General features: G+C 33.6%; 1 protein-coding gene and 1 long non-coding RNA gene across 5 annotated transcripts in view; one reads left to right on the top strand and one right to left on the bottom strand.

The window, feature by feature from the left end:
• LOC107070583 (lachesin) overlaps positions 1–27354 on the top strand; it is a 279183-nt gene that overhangs the window by 74366 nt on the left and 177463 nt on the right. The window lies entirely within an intron of this gene.
• The window catches only part of LOC149031826 (uncharacterized), a 142668-nt gene that overhangs the window by 41363 nt on the left and 73951 nt on the right, over positions 1–27354 (bottom strand). Inside the window, exons 1-2 of one of the 2 annotated variants that reach the window (XR_016177345.1) lie at positions 9031–11342; positions 8925–8959 (exon numbers count right to left, since the gene is read on the bottom strand). This is a non-coding gene — a long non-coding RNA (uncharacterized LOC149031826). Of the gene's footprint in view, positions 1–8924; positions 8960–9030; positions 11343–27354 lie in introns of those variants that run through there. The other variant, XR_016177344.1, reaches the window with a different exon arrangement.

Here is a 27354-nt window from a genome sequence, read left to right as displayed (position 1 = left end):
AGATTATGTCAAAGCGACAGAATTATACCGAGGTATGAAATTACTGAATGAAATGAAATGGTTGTACGAGCTTGACTGGCGATACCTTTCGAAATTACGTTATTCAAAGTGGCGCTATCATGCACAACGTAGTTTCCGAAATCTCTCAGAATATCAATGACCAGCCTTCTAATTACGTTGAGTGGAGTTTAACACTGCGGAAATGATATCAATGTTAAGCTGTTCACGTTCATTTGACTATCAAACACTTGTTCACAACGATTTTATGAAATACGTTCGAAAATATTGAAGATTATAATATATTATACTTTTTTCCTATCTCTTTTTCTATATTTCTTTTATCTTTTATACACATAAATAGGATTACTCAACGTAATACATTCCCTTACCCTTTTTAATACCTAACCAACGTTATTATAGCCGGAAATGCGATTATATTTCTGAAATATCCTCTTAATTCCTATGCGAGACCGAATCTTCTTTATTACGAAAAAATAAAATAGCGTGTTATAAATATATGATATATATATATATATATATATATATGTATATATATATATATATATCGTTTAGACAATAAACACTTGTATTATAGAGTTGGTTATAAAAATATTTATAAGATATGTGTAAAATAATTATAATATATAAATTAATATATGATTATATATTAATTTATAATAATTATTATTTTAATTATATAATAATTAATAATAATTATAATTATAAATTAATATTTATAAGAAATATAATACATGAAATATATTTATAAAGATATTTTATATCAAATTAATAATATATCAATTTCGTTATATAATTGCATAATGAAAAAGAAAAACATTCTCTTACCCTTTTTAATACAGCAACAATAATATTATAGCTGGAAATGCGATTATATTTCTGAAATATCCTCTTAATTCATATGCGAGACCGAATTTTCTTTATTACGAGAAAACAAAACAACGTGTTATAAATACATGATATACATATATCAATTAAACGATAAACGCGTGTATTATACAGTGGGTTATAAAAATATTCAGATATTTTATATCGAATTAATAATGCATCAATTTCGTTAATTGCGTATTGAAAAGAGAAAAACAAACATCAATGCAAATTTTCGTATCGATTAGCAATAGGATTTATCGAAACTTGTAAAACCATGGAATTCGAGTAGGATACGTTTGGAATCTTCGATCGCGATACGATAAGCGTAATTAGTGGCTGTTGAAACGCGTACGAAACGGATCGTCAAATAGCCAACGAACGATCGTGCACCGGTGAGGAATTTCGTGTACGTTCGAAGCAGCCGCAAACCACGCGAGGAGAAACGTCGGAGAGAAATTTTCAAAGGATTTGCGATCGTATCAACGGAGGAGGGGATGGAAGAATACCGAAATGAACCGCGAAAGCTGCCAGACTCGAATTCCTTTCTAGATTCTTTTCGAAACAGTCTATGGGATTTTTAAATGGAAATGAAGAAAGTCATTGAAAAATATATTATTAATAAAATACTTATCGCGTGAAAATGATTGACAAATTTGTTCTTTTTATCGAATAGTAATTATGTAGGAAGGGACCCGAGTTTATTGGGTTTTATTAATCGCGAATGAAATAGTATTATATATATATATATATGTTTAATCGAAAGCAGTAACCACAAAGTTTTGAGTATCAGACTCATTGAAAATAATAAGATGCTATAGAAGAGTATCCTCATCTTATAAATGCAGTTTAATGAAAATCCGAAGCATGGAATTCGGTCGTTTGAAGTCTCATCCTAGAGAGAGAGAGAGAGAGAGAGAGAGAGAGAGAGAGAGAGAGAAAGAGTGTAATTTTAAAGGAAAAGGAGGAAGATCGATACTTGATCACGATTCTACGTCATCGTGAAAATTCAACGTTTTATGTTAACGTTTTCTCGTGAATTTCGATAAAATTTTGTTCGTACTTGTGTATGTGTGTACATATATACACCTATCTACATACTTGTACGATTTAAAATAAGAGGATAGCGAGGAAAGCAAATGTTGAAGGCCTTTATAAATAGCTCGACTATTTTCGACTAGATCGTTACTCTAGGCGATTATCGATAAGACATAAAAAGTGAAGCCTTGAATTTTTCTATCTTTATCGGTAAAAGCACGATCGCGAATTCGCGTTATCGTAAAAATAGTGTTCTTCGGGGCAGCATAAACGATCATTTTGTAAAAAACGGAAGAACAAGAAGAAGAAGAAGAAAACGAACAAAAATTAATCTCTAAGAAAAGTGTCGTTCAATCGATCGTAAAAATTTCGGATCCTAAACTCTCGACATTTTTTTTCATAGTTTTTACATAACATACATACATACATACATACATACATACGTACATATATGCATATTTTGTAATATTTATTTCTAAGATGAAATGAAAAATCAAAGGAATAAGATGGAAGGATTCTTTTTTACTCGATACTTCTATCCATTTCTTTGAAATAAATTTGAATTCGTAAAAAAAAAAAACTATAACAAATATATTATATATAATAACAGATAACAAAAATCCTGTCAACGGGAATACTGAATAATATACAAGCTGTCAAAAATTGAAAGCAAATCAAAAGTTTTCACAGCGACGTTATCGAAAATCAATATGTCTCTAAAAAAAATGATAAAAAAAAGAAAATAAAAAAGTAAAGATAAATAATTTTAAACTCGTCACTCTCTTTCTCTCTTTCACTTTTTGCTTATGTGCTTGCAACAATATTTAGAGATCGTTCATTCGATAAGTATGAAATGGAGTTTGTGAAAGCCACCAGTGGTGGTAGAACTGGACGATTTCGTCTGCAGACGAACGGGTTTCGCCTCGTTAAGAACCAACCGCAAACTTCGAAGTGTACCTATTTCTACTGTCCACAAGTCACCAATCGTTAGAGTTCTTCAACTATCATGAGAGAGGGAAGACACAGTTTAAGAGAATGAGAGAGAGAGAGAGAGAGAGAGAGAGAGAGAGAGAGAGAGAGAAGAGAGAGAGAGAGAGAAAGAAAGATAGTGACGAAGAAATATATAGAATGATCCATTAGATAGGATGATAAAAAAAAAACGGACTTTGAAACTTATGACAATACTCGTCATGAAAAATAAAAAATGTCTTATCAAAGAACACCGACTTTCCTAAAAAATATTCGGGGAAAATATTCATACAATTTGTTCATATTTTGTTTTCTTTTAGTAAAACTTTATTCATAGTAATCACATCCATCAAAGTTTTTACGTTTGTTGCAATTTGCTTTTATTTTCTTGCACGTACATATATTATTTAGAATTATTTGTGGTATATTGGTTCTTGCTTCGTACGTATCCTAGTTTCAATGACCCAAAGATCGATAAAGCGAAATTTGTTACTATTTTTTGATTCGTTAGGATGGTAGCTCGAAAATCCAATGATTTTGTTCAATAATAACTATTTTTTCGTCGAAAAAGCTTTTGGAAACATTCGACTATGATCGAATTTGAGTGTTTGTCAAGTTCGATCTATATATTTTTTTATTTTTCGTTTCACTGATTCTAATTGAGGTATTTTTTCTATGTGGTCAATGCATACATATCAGGTATGGTATATTGCAAAAAATGTAGACAATAAATCTTTTAATGTTACATACAATATTTTAATTTTCTTTCCTTTTGTGAACGATAAGGTTATTTTTGATTTCCTGTCATTTTATTTTATTTCCTTTACTTTTACATTTATTTAACTTCCTGTTTAAAATCCGATCTTAATCAAAACACATTGCGTACAGCACACTATTCGTACAACACGCTTCCAGAGACCGCACATTTTTGGGTGTACTTCTATGTTTAATAACATTACTCAATTCAAGAATTTCGCTATCATCGCTGAGTTCATTTTCATCTGCAGCATTGTTTGATTAATCTGATAAATCATCAAACAACAACTCACATTTATTTTTATTTTCTTTACTTCTATTCGTCATTTCAATAAATAATTCTAATTTTTTATTATCATTAAAAGACTAAAAATATAAATGATTTTTAAAAAGCTATTTCCTTACGAAGTAAAACGCGATATTTGAAATAATAAAATGATATACAACAATAAAACACTTTATAAGGAATGATACAGAGCTACTGTTGCAATAGCTATAATGACCCACTTATAATTAGGATTGAAAACGAGATATCTCGAGACTTGTTCGCAAATGCTAAAGACGAGACTTGTTTGGATTCGTCCCGTTTGTTTTGCTAAAAACTAGATATCTCGTTTTCCGTACGCATTGTGTTAATTAACCCCTTAAGGAACAAGTTTGGCTCAACGTGATACAACACCGCTCGAGTTAACTCGAGCGTGCAATTTAAGGGGTTAAACAAAACCCTGTCATCTTTCCGATATGTATTGAAGGCCCCCATCTCCAGTGATACTAGAGTCCAATGAAATTCATATGTTACCTTTCCCTGTCCAAAAGAACGTATCATTTTTGGTATAAATATATGTAAGTAAGTTAGTAAGAAAGTCCAAGTTAGTCTATCGTCGTCGTATTTCTGTTATTCCTCTGTATTCTGTATAAGTTATAATTCTTCTATATTCTGTTCTCTGCATCTACGTCATTTCTGTAAATACCGCTCGACATATTAATTAACATATTAAATAAATTATTATTATATTATCAGAAAAGAATCAATTTAGACAATGCATACTTTTATTCGGTCAATAAATTACTCAGCTCACACACGGTTGTTGTCTAGGCGCTTAAAAATAAGGATATACAGGACGATCATCCTACCGGTAGTCCTTTATAGTAGTGAAACGTGGTCACTTACGTTACGGGACGAAAAGAAATTGAGGGTTTTCGAAAATAAAGTTGTTCGTAAAATCTTCATAATGTAGTAAGTACACTGACTGTATAACAAACTGGACATCATTAACGTCGTAAAATGACGCTGATTAAAATGGACAGGTCACGTGGCGCATATGGGGGAGGATCGAATGGTGCATAAAATACTGGTCGGTATACCAAACGAGAAAAGACCACTGGGTAGACCGAGACGTAGATGGGAGGACAATATTAGTAGAGATCTTAAGGAAATAGGCTACGAAGAGAAGGGGTCAAGCTCAGGGACGAAAACACTGGCGGGATTTGATATTTGCGATAATGAACTTTCGAGTTTCTAATGCAAATTAGTATTAATAATAATTATTATATTATCACATTATATATTCTATATCTGCATCTGTGTCCGTCCGTTCAGTTTTTTTATTTCTCTCTGCATCCCACAAGAAAATAATCGCAGTTTTCTCGACTGTAAATATGACGATGACATTGAGTGTAGTGAGAGTGAAATAAGAGACAAAGAAATAGAAATAAAGAAAGAAAGTAAAGAGAGAAAACGAGAGTCGGGAGTCACAGAAGCTGTGTCTGGGGGAAAAGAGTGCGTTTTCAGATGGAAGAAAACGAGTGAGAATGGGAGGAAGAGGAGGTGAGGAGGAGGAGGAGGAGAAGGAACGCAACGTCATCTCTTTCGACTATAATCGAACACCGTGCGCAAAAGCCGCAGCAGGGAACCGCAGCCGTTGCAGTAAACGGTTGCCAGACCTTTACAACCGAAACATTTACGAGAGACGTTGCACTGCAATGAGGAGAAGTTAGGTTGATGGGGTAAGGGAAAGTTGGAGAAGGGTTCGGGGTATATGGAGGATGAAAAGGAATAAAGGGAAGGGGCGGCGGTAAACGAGCAAAACGTTTCTCGCTTGTCCTTACGTTAGGTAATAAGGTGATAACCTGGAAGAGATGCTGGTAAAATAGGTCCTTTAAAAGGGCGTCTCAATTTTCGAAGGGATTGCTACGAGTTCTGAGCACAAGCAACCCGGCTAGAATGTAAGAAAAAGATAGATAATAGAAAGAGAAAGAGAAAGAGAGAGAGAGAGAGAGAGAGAGAGAGGGAATGAAAAGGGGGAAGAGAATGAAGGGAGGATAAAAGGAACGAGATAGACAGAAAAAAAGAACAAAAGTATAGAAAGAAAGAGAGAGAAGGATAATACTTTCAGAGACACTTCGGTTCACGTTTGCTTTCTCTCTTTCGATGTTCCTGTCTTTCTTCTTTTTCTTCTCTTTCTTACTTACTTACTTTCTTTCTTTCTTTCTTTCTATTTTCCTTTTCCTTTTCTATCTCTCAACCCACACTTCTCGCGCTTTCGTTTTTCCAACATTTCCTACTCTTCCGCAAGGAACGTCTCTTCAGTAGCATGCTTTCACCTAAGAGAGATCCTCCTTTTCATTTCACCTAACATTTTCTCGACTCTCTCGAACACGTTACCATCCTTGTTTGCTGTATATAACTATATCTACGTTTACGTGCATGTATATGTACTACATTGGTAGGTTTATTCTAACATAAGAGGGAGTAACGAATGCATTCAAATATCGAATATTTGTTCATTTAATTCTAAATTATTAGGTTATTTATTTATTTCTTTTTTTTTGTTAGTGAATTATTTATTTAAGAAGAAGACGTTAAAAAAAGAGGATGAAGAAAAAGAAAATAAAGAAACTTTTTAACATTTGTAGAGAGAAAATAGAGATAGGAAAAGAGAAAATGAGAGAATTTAGTGGAGCAATAATTCTTTTGGTTAGCTGCCATCTCGCAACTCTTGGTAGGAAACGAAGAGAACAATAATGTTTCGTCCGATCTCCAGCAACGGTCGAGATTGCACCGCGTTCGTCACAATTTCGGTGATCCCATTGTGGCCGGTCGGGGTATCCTACTACGATGGTGGTGCGTCGTGAAAGAGATGGGGAGGGATTCGTTTTGTGAGAACTCGAGGATGAACCAACTCGGCTCTATTTGACTGCTACCTCTCGTAAAACTATATTAAGCCTTGGGATACGGAATGAAAGAAAAAGTGTTGCTCGTATAAAAGAATAGCTAGCAGTGTGTTTCAACATCGATATTTTAAATACGATTTTATATTCTACGTCAATTCATTATAATATATAATCAAATTAAATAAATTTAATATAACAATATTATCATCGTCACTTTCAATAGTTAGAAAGTATTTGTGGAAGATCCTATTCATTGACTGCAGGTGTCTCGAAGATAATATTTTTTTACATTATCCTAGAAAAGAAAAACAAAATCAATAACTAGATATTACTAGGAAGTGGTACCAACTTCAAAATAGATACCCGTGTCCTCAATTATTCTATATAAATTGGATACCTCGTCAAGGAAATACTGTGCATAATATAGCGTCTATGATACATTTACTTAACGTTAAAAGTAAAATTTTAATTAGAAAAGTTTTTAACAAAATATCGATTAGAATCTAACGGGATAAATTAAAACGTACATTAAAAAAGTAATTTACACTGATGTATCGCGAATACTACGGTAGAGAAAAAGAAAAAGAATAAGAAAAAGAAAAAGAAAAAGAAAAACACAAATACAAAAGAGATAGAATTAAAATAAAGAGAACGAAAGAGCAAGCAAGAAAGAAAAAAAGAAAAATAGTACAAAGCACGAAGAGACAGAGAAGCTGCAGCGAATACCACGACGTATGTGTCTTCCCACGAGTCCTGCGGTTTTAACTCGGCCGTGCAAAGAGAACGACGCGTTCCACTTGCACCACCCTCCAACCAACCCCTCCTTCTACCCTTCTTTCTACCCTTCCTTCTACCCTTCCTCTTGCTCTTTCTCTTTACTTCACTTTCCTCCTTCTCTCCGCCTACCTTTCAGCAACTCTCAAGTAACGCGAACTCCAAGCCCTTCGCTCTTACACCCTCGGACCCTCAGCTCACCCTCTCATACCCCCCTCAAGAAACAATATAATGTGATTTACTGGACCATTACTGCCACTACTGTACTTTCCAAGTAACGTCGATGTTGGAGCTCGGTGCTGATGGTATTGGTGATACCTTGCTAGAGAACCAACACCATTGAAAACCTCCATAGGGTAGTCACGTATAACCGACTATTCTCTATCTCGTCTTGCCTTTGCACCTAGTCCAAGCTTTTCTCTCTCTCTCCCTCTCTTTCTCTCTCTCTTTGACCGTTACTTTACCCCCCTATCTCCACGTCTATCTCACCCATCTTCTATCTCTATTTCTCTCTCTCTCTCTCTCTTTCTTCCAACCCCTAAAATAGGGTGGCTCTCACGTACGCTCGTGTAACACAGCAACATCCCTTTTCCTTCCCGTTCTACTCTTCGCAATCTCCTATATCGGTTCTCGTTTCGTCTCTACTCTCTGTGTTCGTAATAACCGAATAGTGCTACATAACGAAACACCGAAACACCTATACCGTTTTCAATAACAGCGATAAAGTCGGACCGACATTATTATTATTAGCTATACATATAGTACGTGATGCATACGTATGAGTTAAATAATATTCATACGTTTCATAATATATGTATCGTTTAAAAAGTTTATTAATTACTTAATTACTTTTTCAAAGTCAAATCATCAAGATGATAATTAATTTGATTTCTTGTATGTGTAATTCTTTATTGAATGTATTTGAAATTTAATTTTATAATTAACTAGCTGTGCTCTTCCACGCGTTGCTGATTAAATAGAAAAGGAAAAAAAGAAGTAATAAGTTGTTACACCTCCCTCTTCCGAGAAGAACTCGTCCTCCCGGCCCTCCGTAGGAATCTTAATCTTTCCCTAAACGAAAATTCGTATAAACGGCATTTTTTCTGTAGAAGATAACCTAACTTGGACCCCTCCTCCCTTTAGAAGATGACACAAAATAATTAAACTCAATTTCAACACAATGTAATACAAAATTAAAAACAATCAGAAATATTCAAATAAATGGAATAAAAAATTGAATATAAATATTGAAATATCAGACTGAGCCAAAATATGACGTTATTGTATAGATAAAGGTTAGGTTATGTTCAAGTGTTTAGCGTACTCACCGAAATTTATGACCAACAGATGGCACTGGACTTACCTGTATCATACAATTATTTTTTAAAAATTAATTAATTATTTTATAAATAAATTAATGTAATAAAAACATACTTGTCTGTGAATGCAACGTTGTGTCAAAATTTCAAGACAATCGGTAAAGAGCTTTTGGAGATTTGCGATTAGACGCAAACGAAATCTACATTTGTATATATATAGATGTATTTGTCTTTTTAAAATGTTTAAACAGTTAGATAGGATTCTTTTTTCTTTATTTGCGTATATATAGCCAGGAAGGTAGACGACTATCGTCTTTGGGCCGATGCAATTTGTCGGAGATAAGCGCAAAATTGCTTATCGCCCTGGTCGTCCCGTTATTAACGGCCTCGATAAATTGCCAGGTCGACTCTCTTTTTGCAATTTCTCGCCCGCTCGATTTTCATAGGCCCGCGAGCGCGCATATATTGTCTTTGATCGAGGATCGCCCGGTTGGTAATTAAAGTGCACGTCAAAATTTCCACCATCGCGTTATTCGTTATCAACCATACGCTATCCTTTCTTCTTTCTCTTTCTCTCAATATCCTACGTTTTATTTTTTATCCAATAGCTACCGTTTTTGGCCGATCGCATTGTTTCCCTTCAACCTGTTCCCCCACCCTTTAAATTACCATTTCAAAGTATAAAGTATATTATTCCTAATTCATATCTAATGGATCTTATTAATTAGAAAAGAAAAATAACCCTTTCCCCACCCCTAAAATAAAAAATAATATATTCGTTTTATGTTCGATCATTTTTACGTTACGTATATATACTCATCCTTTCTCAATGAAACTAAATCTTGTTTATCTAATTTCGTTGAACGAGATAAATCTCTAACGTTGGCTATCACCTACCAGCGCACATTTCGAACTATATTTTTCCCGATGCAAATTAATCCGCTAGCTTTGCTTGTTTTTATTAATTAATCCGCCACATTCGTTTACGTCGAAACTTTCCATCTCTCTCTCTCTCTCTCTCTCTCTGAGAGAATGAAACCCGCTCGAGATTTTCCGATTTTTATTTTAGATTTCAGATATCGTTCTCTCTTTCCCTCTCTCTCTCTCTCTCTTTCTCTCTCGTTCAGAATAATCAATATCGTAACCGTTTCGGTAGAACGTTCGTTTTAAATTTGCAGAATTCAGTGTGAGTCCACCCCTTGGAAAGAGAAATACTTGAATTCCAACGAGAAAATCTTCCTTTGATTTTTATTATATTTATCATTCCCTCCCCCTTCTTCTGTTCGTCGTTGTTGTCGTCGTCGTCGTTTGACCACTAACGATAAATAGTACCAGAAAAGTGGCTTTCCGTGTTCAAACCAGTGATATTTTTGTTGCATGACTATTTATCGATTTATTTGCTTGCTCGATCGATACCCCATGAAACTAGCCAATAACCGTTATTCATTCTATACACGCCACTGAAAATCCTATTTCCGAATAACTTTTGTTTTTCATTCTTAATGATTGCCAAATATACCAGAATTAAATGTACTAACTAAAAGAAAAAATTCGATTAAGTATTGTCATGTAATAATAGTAAAGTAATAATTGTAATAGTAATAAAGTCGGATGATTGTAGGAGAGGGAAAGCAATAAAATTGATTGCAGTATTTTAATGAAAAACTTCGAACGAGAGTTATTTGATCGATAGAGAAGTGCTTTAAAGTATTAATTAAATACATTTCACGTAAATGTTGGCAAAGAGTGCGATTAGCAAGTGCTTCCCCATTGATTTCGAATACAACGTAATGCTTTTCGAATCGGCATAGGAAAACGATTCGAGTTTTGAAATCTCGAGAGCTGAGCAATATGTTATCACCTTTCCTTTGCTACAAACAAGAGTACACTCTAGAGAAAGAGAGGAATAGGTGTGAACATTTTTCCTCTCTATTTTTATCGTCCGACTATCGTGTTCTTTTCTACGGTTTCCAACCATTCTACCTATATCTTCTTCCTTTTCTTCTTCATTCCCTCTATATATCTCCATATTCTTATTTTCCCTTTTCCTCCTTCTCCTCCTCTACCTTTTCTACTCCACCGATCTATCCCCATAACTTTCTAGTGTTTTTTTTTCTTTGCTCTTTTTCATCTTTCCCCTTTGTTTCTCTCCTCCTTTTCGTCTCGAGGGAACGACAAACTCAGCTTAACCATGGCGAAGTGGCTCTGGCACGGTGGTTCTCTGGCACGGTTCTGGCACGGTTCTGGGTACATCTCTACCAAGAACAAAAATCGTCTCGTTCTCATGAGAAACGTTGCAACGCCCACGTTCGTCTAGGTATACCTAGAGAGATATCGTGCCGAAGAGAAAAGAGAAACAAAAGGGGGATGAGAAAGATACATGGATCTCTTCTCTATCTTTATCTTTCCCCTCTATTTTGCATATATATATATATATATATATATATATATATATATATATATATATATATATATATATATGTAAGATTTATTTAAATTTAAAAATATAAGTATTTATTATAATAGAATAAATGTTTAATATAATAAAGAGATAGAAAAGATAAGAAAAGCAAGTAATAATAGTTGACACACTCGAATTACACTTCTTTCACTCACAGATAGTAGCACCGAATCAAGAAGGCGAAGACCGCATTCTTCGCCGCGCTTATATACACATTCACCCCACCAATGGTCCCAATCACTTCCGTCAATCATTCTCGAAATCTCCAGACTATTCCCGACCGATTAAACAAAAGACCTTTTCCCGATTTCCGGTTCGGGAATATTCGAGAGACTTCGGGGTGCACGCTCGCTTTTCTTTCTTACTGGACACACTACACTCATATCCATATCGCTGCGCGCACACACACTCATACCGATATCGCTGCGCGCACACACACTCATACCGATATCGCTGCATACTCTCACATATCTTTCACATTCATCAATTGTTTTCACGCACACCATACACTCTCACTCTTCGTCTTTCTCTCACTCTCACACTCGGCCGTTCTGACAAACATATCTGTCCTCAGATATACGATTAGCTTTAACCGTTTTCGTTACACATTTTTTCTGCCTCTTGAGTCCACGGTTTCATCGAATCGGCTACAGTCGATGCTATATATAGATCTTCATGTTCCCCCACTTTCCGCACCATATAACGATCGTTCCTTAACACCGTAATTACCTCATATAGTCCTAAATATTTCGGGTGTAATTTCAATCCCGGTCCAAATTGCGTTCGTCGTATCGCAACCAAATCTCGTTCTTTATATCGCATAGCGGCAGTTCTCTTTTTATTGATCAATCTATGGTTTACCATCTGTGCTTTTAGGACATCTTCTTTCGTACGTCTCCAACACCTCTCATGTTCTTCTTTCGTGGATTCAATCTTGACTGTTTTTTCAATTTCTTCTGGAAATACTATTGCAATTACTAAAGGTTCTTCAAGTTTACCTTCATCTACATCCATCATTGACATCTCCTCCTTGATTTCTTCCCTTGTTATCTTTACCAAATCGACAATTTTCGTTTCTGGTTTGATTTCCATTTTCTCTTGAATTTTTTTAACAGGTTCCGATATCACTCCTTCTCTAATCACCATCCCTTCATGTACATCTTCTTTAGGTTCCTCTTTGACTACCTGTTCTATGATCTCATCCTTGACTGGGGACACAATTTCTTCTTTTTTACCGAACCCTTTACACTTTTCAACTTCAGCACTAGGTAATACACTTTCAGCACTCTCTTCCGAACATTGTGTTATCTGTTTCGCGTGTTTATGGTCTTTTACCAACGGTTTCGCTTCTTCCACACTTGCAATATGAGACAGATCCATTTCGCTACGGTCGTTAAACGCATTGATTTTAAAGATTTCGTGTACCTCGTTGTCTGTCTTCGCAACCGCGTTCGCGTCACTAATGGAAACTTTACCGGCGTCTATCGTTACATTCATCTTCCGCAAAAAATCATTGCCTATTAGTAAATTATGATCTAAAAGAGCATCGGAAACTATGTGAACTTTGATCGGATACATTTTCTTATCGATAATAATACTCGTTTCTACCACACCATATGTTTTAATTAGATCAGAGCCCACACCTTGAAAACGCAAAATCTCTTTATTTAATTTCGGTGTGCCTACCTTAAAATATTGTTCTGTCGTTATTAAACTTATGTCACTACCTGTGTCTATCAGCGCTGTAATTATATCGTTTCCCATTTGCACCTCTTTTACACACTTCCGTTTGGTTTCCATACTCACACCACACACTTTCTCCGACGCGTCCTGTTGCTTCTCGTTCTTCTGACAAGCTGTCGAAATATGGCCGAATTCATTGCACTTAAAACACTTTGTTCCTTTATCTCTAAGTGGACAACTCCGTCTCTGATGGTTCAACCCTCCGCAACTAAAGCAGCGTTCACCGTTGGTTTCCGACGGTGGTCCGCGTGACTGCTTCCCCTTCTCGTTGATAACATGTGTCCCTTGCGTCTTTGTCGTTTTCGTCTTCTCCTTCATTTTTTCTTTCATAACTTCATATAATGCAATTTTCTTCTTTAGTTCTTTGATCGTTGTAGCTCCGTACAGAATTGTTTTATTTATTTCTTCGTCTTGAATGCCGTCGATAATATATTGTATCGTAGATGTTTTATCGACACCTGCTTGAGCGGCAATTTCACACATCTCATAAATGTACTCTTGATAGGTTTCATCTGCTTTTTTTTGTCGTCTTCTAAGTGTCTCATGTACCTTATATGTGTTTGTTACTTCCATGAATTCCTCTACTAATGCCCTCTTCAGTTGTTTCCACGACTTACAACACTTTTCATACCGCACGAAAGATTTCGCCGGTCCTCGTAATAATCGCTTACAATAGATAATCTTTTGTAAATTACCCCACTGGCATATTTCAGCCATCTCTTCAAATTCTCTTAACCAGCATTTAATGCTAGTTGTTCCGTCTCCACTGAATGTGTTGACCGACTCTTCAACGTCTTTAAAAGACAACATCTGCATTGCCCTTGCAGAAGTTTCTTTTTCGTCGATGATAGATTCCTCGTCTTCGGTATCATCATCCTCTGAATCCTCTTCATCATCATCGTCGTCTTGTTTTTTATTGTTAGCTGCTCGTAAGCGTTCCGCTAACTCCTTCTTTCTACCCTTTGAGCTTAAGCCCATTCTCTTCAAGCTGGCTTTCAGCTCCAGGTACTTCATCTGATCGACGTCTGGCTCTGCTGCCACAACAGTCGTATTAGATACATCTTCTTGTGATGTCCCCCTTGATTCCATGATGCACTAGACACTTCAACACTTCCAACTAATAATTACTTACACGCTCGTGAAATCGATTCTATCCCGGACGAGCCCCCAAAAATGTAAGATTTATTTAAATTTAAAAATATAAGTATTTATTATAATAGAATAAATGTTTAATATAATAAAGAGATAGAAAAGATAAGAAAAGCAAGTAATAATAGTTGACACACTCGAATTACACTTCTTTCACTCACAGATAGTAGCACCGAATCAAGAAGGCGAAGACCGCATTCTTCGCCGCGCTTATATACACATTCACCCCACCAATGGTCCCAATCACTTCCGTCAATCATTCTCGAAATCTCCAGACTATTCCCGACCGATTAAACAAAAGACCTTTTCCCGATTTCCGGTTCGGGAATATTCGAGAGACTTCGGGGTGCACGCTCGCTTTTCTTTCTTACTGGACACACTACACTCATATCCATATCGCTGCGCGCACACACACTCATACCGATATCGCTGCGCGCACACACACTCATACCGATATCGCTGCATACTCTCACATATCTTTCACATTCATCAATTGTTTTCACGCACACCATACACTCTCACTCTTCGTCTTTCTCTCACTCTCACATATATATATATATATATATATGTTCCGTACAATGGATTGACTTAAATCTCTAAGAAAGAAAAAAGAAGGAAAAATCGGATCAAACTTTAAATTTTCGATAAATCTTTTACATTATTCAAGATATTTTAATTGTCTTTATTAAGAATGATATTGATATGTGTCGTGTTAACCCTTTGCACTCTGATGTCTCAACGTATGAGACATTAAAGTTTATTAGTGATTAGGGGGAATTAAGTTATTTCAGCACAACTTTTTTAAACATGCATGTTTTCCTGATTTTTTCTATTAAAATATCACAAGACATCTAATCAAAATATTGTAAATTAACAAAGATATATAAAAAAAATGTCAGCGTGTTTTGTGTTGAAAGAGAATGCGAGACGCGTGCTCACGACGGTCCGAGAACTTTTTGGCCGAACTTGAGAAGAGCGATAAGAAGAATTTGTAGAAGAAAGGTTTTTATAGGAACATATCTCGCATTTTATAGTGAGATTTATAATATACAAAGAAATATTATCAAATAGTATCACATTTCAAATACAATGGAACGCGCTCGCTTTTTTTTCCATTGCAACACTATTACAAAAACACATTCTCTTGGTAAATAAGTTCTTTTGGTAAAAGTTCCTTAAGTAAATATGTTCCTTGATATCTACTGATTAATATAAGTCAAATATCATTAGAATCCGTTACTTGGTACCAAAGTTATACTAAATAATACGAGGGTCTGTAAATGTGCCATTTCTGTTGCGAAGTCGCGCGGAGTAGCTGCTACCCAGCGTCGAAAGTCGTGCGAAGTGCAAAGAGTTAAATTTGTGTTAAACGTAACCAACATTTATTATCTGGTAAATATTTCATACGTACTATGTTAAGACAAAAGTCACTAATCTCATATTTTCATGTTTTTAATGATCTAATTACTTTTTTTTTTATTTATCGACTACTTCGTTTACTCTATAAAAAGGCATCAACAAAAATGCACGTTTATTCGAAACTTGATTTTTCTCCACTTTTCCTCAATCCCCATTAAATATTTGTTTAACAAGCAATAACTCTTACAATTGGATTAGCATAAACGTTAATTAGTAGCTTTTTACGGATAGAAATGTGACATTCGTGAAATATGTGTTAGTATGAGGTGGTTGAATATACTATGAAAAAAAGAACAATACCAGGAGAAAGAAAAGGTTTAATAATTGTTTTGAAAAAGAATAAAGGGTAATATACAATATATCTATGTGATTGATCAGTACGGTAAGCTAAACCTAGATTAGAAGCTAAAATTGAAATAATCTGGTATAAGTGAAAGAGCACGCGAGTGAAAGTGTGTTAAAGAGAGAGAGAGGAAGAGATTAGGGGAAGGGGGATGAAAACCGAGGGATATCGATTTACTCGTTTGAGTAGCATCATTCGTTATGGATGATTTCGCACGAGCATTCTAGTGCGCACAATACATTCTAGTTACTTGGGGGGCTACCAGAGGAAATATATTAACGATTAAAGCTGTTACATCGTGCCAGAAACATGGCACGAACTTTGATCGACCTATTAAATCTTTTCTTTTTTATATTTTCTAATATTTTCTATTTTTCGTATTTACCTACTATAAGTCACCGAAACAAACGGATTTTCAATAACACTATACAGATGAGGATTCAGTTAGTCTTCTGTCAACTTTTTTACGTAGTCAATGTTACATTTAACCGTTTTTCTTAACCACTGAAATGGATAGTAAAAAGTGCATATTCGACATGTAATGCTTTAGGAATTGAAACAAGGCAATAGCACTAAGGTGGCAACTGAAAAAATATGCAGCGTATACGGTGCAGGACTGATAACTGATAGGGCAGTCAGATATTGGTTTGTAAAATTCCGTTCTGGAGATACGATCTTAAAAGATGAATCGAGTGTAGGAAGTATTTCCGACTTTGACGAACATCTTAAAGGTAATATTGGAGCAAAATTCAATAGATACGTCCAACAAATACAAAGAGTGCAAAAAAAAACACCATGAAAAGTGTCGTGCACTTATTAGTGGCAAAAATTAGTGGCAAAAATGGAAGTTATTTATGACTCGACCTAATATATACGTAATATCGTTTATATCTTTCCAAGGAGTTCATTTATTTCAACGTGTTTATTTAAAATAATTATATTTTAATTAGCAATAAAAGAAAAAGAAAAAAATATATCTAATCTACTCCTATCTCTCAATATTGAATAGATTTCGGGTAGAAGGGTGGCAATGTACATATATCTGTGTTCATCCTTTTTTTTCCTCTTTAGCAATCGTTTAACGTTAGAAAAGGGCTAAAAGAAGGGCGAATCCTCGCGGGTAAACTAAACCGGAGCGTGGCTAGGTTTCGATAAGGTCAAAGAACAATTTATCGTGATTCTTGTGCCATCCTCGCGGTCTTCCTAATCTCTTCCTCTCTTAATCTCTCTCACCAAGTTGGATTTCTTAGAAAAAGAAAGAGAATGGGTAAGAATGTTGGGTTGACCGTATGAGAGTGAAAGAGAGAAAGAAAAAAAAAAGAAGATAAAAAGAAAAGTGAGAAATATATCCACGTCGTCGGCTAAGAATTCTTTTCTCGACGAATTTATCGTACCTTTTATTTAATTAAATCTGCAATTTTCGAAATGTCTGCCACGTACGTACCATTGGCGTTCCTGATACTTCGTTTTTCCTAATTAACTGAATAAACAGGACTGGACTGGAGGGAAAAAGTCACTGAGTATCCGAATACGATGTAGAAAAAGAGAGAGAGATGAACTAACTTTTTGAACATTTTCATTATTTCGCGAAGGATAAAGTTTTTCCAATTCGCGAGACCCCGCTTCCGGTATTCTGTCATTTACTATATATATATACCATGAAACATCCTAACTGCAACATCACGTTTTGCAGAATTTCTCATTTTTACGTGATTTTATATCATGTTGTTTTTGACTATGACGGGGTCATTCGCCTCTTCTATATATTTCTACTTCTCTTTTTTTTAATAATTATTAGCTATAAAAAAAAAAAAAAACAAGCATCGATCTACATGTTAATAATTTTTGTAAAACTTTTATTTATTATTTTTGTTATCCAATTCGTGTGTCTCACGTGAATAAAGTTAGGAAAATTTGTATTTTTTTGTTCTTTTTTTTTTTGTTTCAATATTTAACTTTTACAAACGTAAAATTTCATTTTCTAATGGGAAATTATTATTAATTATATGGCATTAAATACGTAATTCGATTTATATACCTACATCTACGTTTAAATAAAATAAAAAACGAAAAAAAGAAAAGAAAATGTAAATGCATCGTAAGTTATAAATGGAAACTCGGACATGAAAGGAAGATAGAAAATCAAGAGTAAAGGTCGAACGGGCTTGAAGCTAATACCATTATCGGAATTAATATTGCATGGCATCGATGTGAAGTTATTCCAAGTCAAAGATGAAAGAAGGATGAAAAGTCCAAACGATTTTATACACAATGAAAATTTTATAAGTATAAATATTATATACCAAAGAAGTATATATTAACAATCGTTGACAAAAATTAATTACCATTGCATAATTTGTGATTCCTTTTTTTCTAAATTTTTCGCCTTATTCCATCATTATATTTACTTGTACAAATTTCATCATTTACTCCATTTTATTACTGTTTTTTTTTTTTTTATTATCATGTTAACTTAACCTTTGCTTACCACTCTTTCTGGAGTAACACGCCTGCCACACCCGGGTCCTTTGGACCCGGACGAGAAAAATCGTTATAAAAAAGAAACTATTGCATAGATTTACTTCAACATTTTTTTGAGACTTCTTTAATACTTACTTAAAAAGATTATATAGGTTTTATAGCTTTAAATTAAATTTAAATATGTTTAAAAAATTATCAAATTTGAACAATTGAGAAAAATGACTCAAGTTGCAAAAAAGGTCTGGGTCCTTTGGACCAAGTGTGGTAAGCAATGGTTAATTAAACAAAGATTTAATTTTAGAGAAAAACAGTTTTTTTATCCAAATACGTTGAACCAAATTTTCAATCAAGATAATACGAATTGCAATAATAAATTAAATGAATAAAGATTTATGATTCTCTTTTTTTTTCTTCTTCTTCTATTATATCTATGTTTTTATATCGATACAAAATACGATTTATTGGATACATTTATTTGTATATCTATCATATACATATGCATACATATACATATAATATAATGTTTCATTCCTCGTTTACTATTTGAAGCAACGACTGTATCCTTTTACCGACAGTTGACCTAAATGCTTCACCCTGGCCCGGAATTCAGCTCCCAAACGTAGCTAGTCTTCAGGGCAGTTAAATTTGTAATTTAAATCAATGTTAATCTTGAAACTAGCTCACTACACGCGCCACTCTCTCTCTGTCTCTCTGGCTCTTTCTCAATCCCAAAAGGGATTCGTAGATTCAAAGACGAGATCGGCTCCCTTTGTAACTGAGAAAATTCTTCTTGAACTTTGATCACCTTCCACCCCATTTCCCCTATCCTCTTATTTCTTTCATATTTCCATTTATTGTTTTCTTTCATATATGCAATAAACAATAGCAATAATAATAATCATAAATGTTTTGTTAAAAAAAAATACAAGAAATACGAACGATACATTTAATCGAGTTCGTTGCATTGAACGATACAAATTTAATAAAAGGAATAATAAATAAAATGAAGTTATAACTGATGAATAATTTGCTGAGTATCGATGATAAGATTTAATGACTAAAAAAATTAATATAGAATAAAATTTATAGTAATATAAAAAGTTGACTCTTAACACTTAGCCGACCGAACGACCCACGAGACCTCTACAGTTTCCACTGCGCTCGGGAAAGCCAAACTGCGCTCTCCACCGCGCATTTTTCTGAAGCGGTGTTCTAGAAAATAATTTTATGGCTGGCAAAGACACCATCGGAAATCCCGAAAATAAAGAGCCGTAATAATGAGCAATAAAAGATTTCAAAAATTGATACATTTTATTATATGTTGTACCCTATATAAATAAGCTCTATAGAGAAAGAAGCGTTCATCAGATGAAAAGGGTAGATTTACCCGAGCGGTCGGCTAAGTGTTAAATTACTTGCATAAGAATGTTTTCCATCTTCATCTTTACCTGTTAGGTAATTAATATAATCCTAAAATGTTTTCCTTATTTATCGATTAGCCTATTTTAACATATACTCACGTACAATACTTTTTGAAATTAGTTTACTTACATTTTATGTACATTTATGTATATTTATGTAGATTTCAATATCCTGCATGACCATAACCTTGCACGTTATGTGATATCAAACACACACACACACACGCACACACGCACACACTTATATACGTTTATATACACATAATACTTGTCCTTTCATACTTTCTTTTCATCCTTCATCCATTCATCCGTACTTGATCTCAATGGTTTTCCCTTTTTTTCCCTATCTTTTGATTTTCGCTATTTCGAAGTTCGTAGGATGCTAAGGTTAGATCGTTAGAGAAGGCAACTTCTCGGCCGTTTCACGCAAGATTTACGAGGAGCTTTCGCACGCATGACTTGAGCCTCGTCGTGTGTATAAAATCGATGCAGGTACAGTGAGAAGCAATAATGTTGAGTGTAGTGGTATATAACTTTTTCATTTTTATCGAGTTATTTTTTTTTCTATTTTTCCAGTAGTTTTTTTTCACGATTTCTGTTCAAGCTCGTTTAAATAAAAAATAAGTGCAAATATCGCAATCGTAGCTATGTCGTAATTAAATAGCAAATGCTATAAATAATAAAAAGAAGTTTTTATTTTTTCATATTTCGTATCCAACCATCTCCAAATTATTCAAAACTGTTTTATCGATCAAAGAGCGAAGTGGTGCATCCAAATTTTCAGATTAAAAACGCTTAAAACCAGCTTTTCTGTCCTACATAGTAGGACATACCCTGTTCATAAAAATAAAATTTTTTCACTGTCCTCAATCACATTCCTCAATACAAAAATAATTAGTGTATAATCGATTTGAAAAGACAAAAAAATGGCCAAAAATCATTGATATAGATTCGTATTATTACTTTTTTTTTTGTTTTCTGCAGGATATTATATGTAAAATAGATGGATAAGAGGTGGGAGACGAGTAAAGGGAAAACATTTTTATCGTCGACCTTAAATCTTTGTTCACACCTACGATGAAATATTCACGATGACGATCTCTCTCTCTCTCTCTCTCTCTCTTTTCTTTCCCTGTTTACAATAAATATGAAACATATTTGTATATTCTCTGAACTGTATGGAATACCACAGAGAGAACACGAACAAGCGATAAGACGAGTTTCGTTAATGTTACGATAGAATAGCTTATCGTGAAAGTAACGAGGGAAACTCACTTGCTATGCACAAGTTAAACTTTACAAATTAAACTCTTTCCCTTTCTCTATTTCTCTCTCTCTCTTTCTCTCTCTTTCTCTCTTTCTTTCTCTTTTTATTTCTGTCTCTTTCCTTTTCTCCCTTTGCTCGCGTGCTTATCAATCATGTTTTTTCATTGTAAAGGAACGAAGCTTAAATTGTTATTTGCATTTTCCATTTCATAGAATATGAAAGAAATATTTTTTTCAAAGCCAAGCTGCTTTTGCGTTTTCATAAATCCATCTTCGCCTTTATTTGAGAAATAAAGTTAAAGCTGACATAGAATCTCTGCCATATTCCATTTCATAACGCTTATAAACCCGCGTTAGATAGCTTGAAATATGCACACGTCTATTTCTGTTAGCGTGCATGTGTGTACGTGTCATCATATCTATATATACATACATAATATACATGTTGATCCATGGAAAAGTATTATTATTATTATTATTATTATTATTATTATTATTATTATTATTATTATTATTATTATTATTATCATAAAAATGATCTTCGCATATATATGAAAAGAATTTATTGAAGTATAACATTCAAATAATAAGAATTGAAAGAAAGTATGAACATTTTTCATTATTTTGACCAATACCTTTCACGTAATTTACCCTTTATATTATACACGTATATATAATATACCTATATATTAGTGGTGTGTGTGTGTGTGTGTATACGTGTAAATGCATGTGTCACGTCGCGTACCCGGGGCTAAATCATGGCATATATCTCGCTGGATCAATTATTGGATTCCTACGGGCAGTAGTAGGAACGAGCTTGGAATGAAAAGCACCGCTGAATCTTCCTCCTTTCCCTTTTTTAACCTTCCGTTTCTCTCGGTGCCCATTTCCTTCGTCGTTTTCTAGAAGAAACTCGCCCTTTCTCCGATTTTCTCTGAAGTATACACAGAAGGTAAGGTACCTCTTCTGCGCTTTTCTGATTCTGCGATACACATGAGAAGATAAAAGAAATAAAAAGAAAAAATATATATATATTTTTTATAAATAAAACGACGACCGAAAGATGTTACGAGACTTTTTAAAAATCGACTTTAAATCTCGATTCTATTCAGCTTTCGTGTTCCTTTATACTCAAATCCGAGTTCCATGGATCATCATTTTCTTTTCATTTTTTTTTTTTTTATACACAAAGTGATCCTATTGGTAATCGATTTTATCGATATATCGAAAGAATAATTTAAATAAGAGTTTCTTAATCGTTTTGCTATACCACCGGAGTCAGTTTTTTCTTTTTAGAAACACAGTTCAAATTGAAATAATATTAAATTCTGAATAAATCTGAAAATATTTCTACGAACTTTTTAAAAATATTTGACAAGTAATTCGATTATTTCATTTGATAGCAGTTACAATTTTACGGTCTATAATAATTTAATGCAATTCAATATAGGACCGTAATATATATTTCTAAATAAAGAAATACTGATCGCGTAATATAATTTTTTCTACGTCGAATTTTGATTCGATAGAAAATCGAATAAAATCGTAAATGTACTTAAACAAAAAAAAAATTGAGATTTATTGAATAAAGCTCGCGAAGTAATTAAGTTAAATATGATTTGTAACAAATAAGTGAAAAAAAGAGATATATAAAGGTTGATGAGAAAAATATAAATGCATAGGAAAACACAAATAACGTATAATATGGTCGAAGTAAGTAAAACAATACAACATCCGTGATAGTCAAAAGCCATAAATAATACCTTTCGAAACGAGAGTATACGAGCATGCTGCGATACTTGATTCAATTATCGGGATACACAGGTAAGCGGTTGAATTGCATGACAGTTCCCACAGAATTGTTTGGTCTCACCTATACCAGTTTATATCGAACATACGGGCTATTATACGTATACCTATACAGAGTGACACGTATTAAATCTTCCTTTTATTTATCATCGATAAAATATGAAATTTTAACGAGCTCATAATTGAACAAACTTCAAATTATGTTATCCAAGTTTATTGTGATAACATTATTTTCATTATTTTATATTTACAATTGAAAAATGAAGAAATTATTCATAGATCAATTTGTAACGCATTACACGGAGACACCGTTTATGCATGAGAATATGAGAGTATGCATAAACACAGACATATACGTTATTATATATATATACACACGCATACACACCTGGAACAGATATACATATGACTAGCAGACGAGAAGGATCGATGATTAGGGGTGGTACTAAAATAGGAAGGAGAACACAATGACTGTGCTCACGCACGAGTTCGTCATTACAGCAGTATGTTGCAGGTACATCCGGCCAAGCTCACGTGAGCGAGCGAGTAAATTGTAAATCGGGAATTACGCATGTTGAACCCTTTGCTTCGGTACTATATATGCATCTCACTGGCCAATGAATAACCTTTTCTCATCATACATGCAGATACATATTATATTATATATATATACATCTAGTGATTCTAAAAAGATATGAAAATAGTTAGAAAATATAGTACACGTTGTTTAAATCAATTTCTATATTTATATCGATACTTTTTTTATACTTTTCGTTTATTTCTAATACGAAAAATCGTAAGTCATTTAAATTTGTATTTTTGCTTTAATTATATAAGGTAAGGGTAATCAAATATTTAAATGTTAATAATTATTAAATTTTTATGCATAATTAAATGATATCACAAGCTTGGTTAATTTTACATTACACTTCCGTGTCACGTTTCAATTTTTGATTACTATCACAATTACGTTTTAACTTTCAATCTAATTATATTATTTCTAAATCAATTCTCGACTTGACGAGCTTTTTCATTAATTATTACTTACAAACTTGATAAAATAAAATACACATCTCATCGTGCAAAAATTCTGAGTCATTTATTGTATTCGGGAACAAACTCATACTGCATTTTGGACACTTCTGAATCCAGTACGTGACAGTATCATACCGTGATAAATCATTAAAGTTTCAAATATATTATTTTGCATAAGATCGTTATTTTTTTTTTTATTTTTTTTTAGTATACAATATCTTTTATTTTAGTTTGAATAAAATAATATTTTATAATATAACGCAAGCCGCAAAAATTCCATAAAACAAACTGCACCATTTCCATAATTTTTCTTTTTTTTTTTTAAAGAAATCCATGACAAATATATGCACTTTGATTTTCAACCTAACTGCAACGTTTCAAAATCTATCTTCGAATTTAAAAAACAGTATTTACTAACTTGATCAAAATTAAACAGATTACATTTAGAAAAAGAAAAACATAGTTATCTAGTTAAGTAAAAATCAAGAATTCACATTCGTCGAAATATTTTGCTCTAGTGATGGTATTAATCTGTAGTGATTTTATTTATTTATTTACTTTTTTTTAAGTATTGATGGTAGGCATCAAATTTGATAGCATACGTATGTTTAACTAAATAAAAAAAAACTTTTTACGCAGTTACAAATTTGTTGAAACTCTTTTTAAAATTTTTATTTATAAATAAAAATATACATCCTCGTTTTTATTTTTTTTATTTTTTGATAGATACACAGTTTCGTATTTGTCTATCTGTAGATACACTCGTTTCTATGTGTCCTCTTAAATTCATATGCTGGTTTATTCAATTTTATTCTCTCTCTCTCTCTCTCTCTCTCTCTTTTACTCTTTAGCCTATATCTTTTCTTTTTATTCTATTTCACGATATGTATGATATTTAAATGTCGCTAATTAAATATTCGGCAATTTTGCATTTTTAGTATTGAAAACGATACACACAGGAAGGCGATCAGCTGTTCTCTGCAGTGTCGTCGTTGCCTTTCGGCCTCTCTCTCTCTCTCTGCTCCGTTTAGTAAACGAAGCCTGCAGCTTTTAAACGGCTTTTGCACGACGTGAATTTCATTCGAATCGACTGCAGAACGATTTTAATATTTAATAAAAGGGACCACTCCACCCTTTCTCTCTGTCCTCCCTGTCAGCTTTCCAATGACTACCAGTTCGAATTATACAATTTGCTTTCTACTCTCTCTCTCTCTCTCTCTCTCTCTCTCTCTCTTTTCTCTCTCTTTCCACCCCAAACATTTTATATTTCCAGTTATTATAATATAATCATGGAAGAATAAAAAAGAAAATATATTTATTAAAAATTTTTCTCATTATATTGACGACACGAATATCAATTTTTCCATTCGATTTTCAATTAATTTTTATCTTTATTCATACAAATATAATACTAGAGAAATAAATATAATTTTATCGTATATTAATTTTCTAATCTTTTTTTGTTTTTGTTTAGAGAATATTTACGTTTTTCTGTACGTTATCAGGCTCAAAATTGAATTCAGAATGTGCATAATATTGGAACTTTGGTCGTCCGGGATAAAATTTTTGAACGGGTCAGCAACTTTAGATATTAAGGATCGATCATAAACCAGACGAACGAAATAAACGAAAACTTAAAAAAAGAATCAATTTAGACAATGCATGCTTTTATTCAGTCAATAAATTACTGAGCTCGCGGTTACTGTCTAGACTCTTAAAAATTAGGATATACAGGACGATCATCCTACCGATAGTCCTTTATGGTAGAAAAACGTTGTCACTTACGTTACATGACGAAAAGAAATTTTAGGTTTTCGAAAATAAAGTTATTCGTTAAATTATCGGTGCGAAACGCGATGAGGAAACAGGCGAATAGAGAAAACTTCATAACGTAGCAGTATACTGACTGTATAACAAACAGGACATCATTAACGTCGTAAAATCACGGCGATTAAGATGGGCAGGTCACGTGACGCGCATGGGGGAGGATCGAATGGTGCATAAAATACTTGTCGGTATACCAAACGAGAAAAGACCACCGGGTAGACCGAGACGTAGATGGGAGGACAATATTAGGAGGGATCTCAACACACTATCGTCGGGAACGTCGTGAGCTTGATTCACGCGTGTAGCGGGTGAAAATGAGCGAAATATGAAAGCAGTGCACTTTTTAGAAAACATGTTATATCTTCACATCTAATAGTGGGATTTCAATGAAATTTAAAAAATAGTTATCAAATAGTATTTCGAAGATGCTGTCAAAATCAATCAATTGAATTTATGTTACTTTGTAAGCACGAAACTTGCAATGACAAAATAGCACATTACATAAAATTATTAGTTTTTTTTAATTAATAAATTTAAGACTAAACACTGATCAGGCTTTACAAAAAAAAGAACAACCAAAAACATCATTCCTGCTTAAAAATTAGTAACAATGAAAAAAAAAACATTAGTAAGTGTTTTACCAAAACTTAGCTTACGTTCTGCATAAAACGTATTAATACGCGACCCGCCGACCAGAGCCAGTCTGTAGAACGGGTAGAAATACCCGACCGGCCGATAGTGTGTTAAGAAAATAGACTACGAAGACTGTGAATGAAGGAGTCATGTTCAGGGACGGAAATACTGGCGAGATTTAATATTTGCGACAATGAACTTTCGAGTTCATAATGCCAATTAATATTAATAAAAATATTAGACTTAAGACTTTTCAGAAATCCTCGTGATAGGGTCAAAAAATACAAAATGATCGGTAACTGTGTCAATAAGTATTAGATATTCGTGTTCGTTGTTAAGTAAAAAAAGAAAGTGGAAAGATATGCGAGTGATAACGAAAAGAAGAAAGAAAAAGAAAAGGAAAGAAAAGAGTAAACGTAAAGAAGAAAACTGAAAGTGAGAAAGAGCTAAAAACGGATGGACGTTTGACGGATCCTTCAGTGGAGAGGTAACTTAATCACCGGACCGGAGATGTTCTTCCGGAAGGTTTTCCCGACGCTCTTAGAACCGTAAAGAGAATTCGCCTTTAGAGTTTTAGCCCAAGGCTAAACGCCATTCGTTCCATGCAAACAGTCTGTGTCGACGAGTATACCTGTAGATAACTTGGAAAATAAAAAAAAGAAACCTATAGAAAATGGATAAGAATAATCGTAGAAGAATCTTACAAACTTTTTTTTTTAAATACCACCTACGATTATACGTTCGTATGTAATTAGCATGATAATAATTGAAATGGTCGAATTATTAGTGCAATTTTGTTATTTTTTTTTTTTTTTTTCGATAAATTATATCCCCTTGTAAAATTGAGAAGAA

The sequence above is a fragment of the Polistes dominula genome, unplaced genomic scaffold (genome assembly GCF_049000335.1).
Source record: "Polistes dominula isolate Pdom_NZ unplaced genomic scaffold, Pdom_raw_medaka contig_16, whole genome shotgun sequence".
In the NCBI taxonomy this organism is placed as follows: domain Eukaryota; kingdom Metazoa; phylum Arthropoda; class Insecta; order Hymenoptera; family Vespidae; genus Polistes; species Polistes dominula.
Note: the sequence above shows the minus strand (reverse complement) of the source record. Positions and strands in the feature narration are given on the sequence as shown.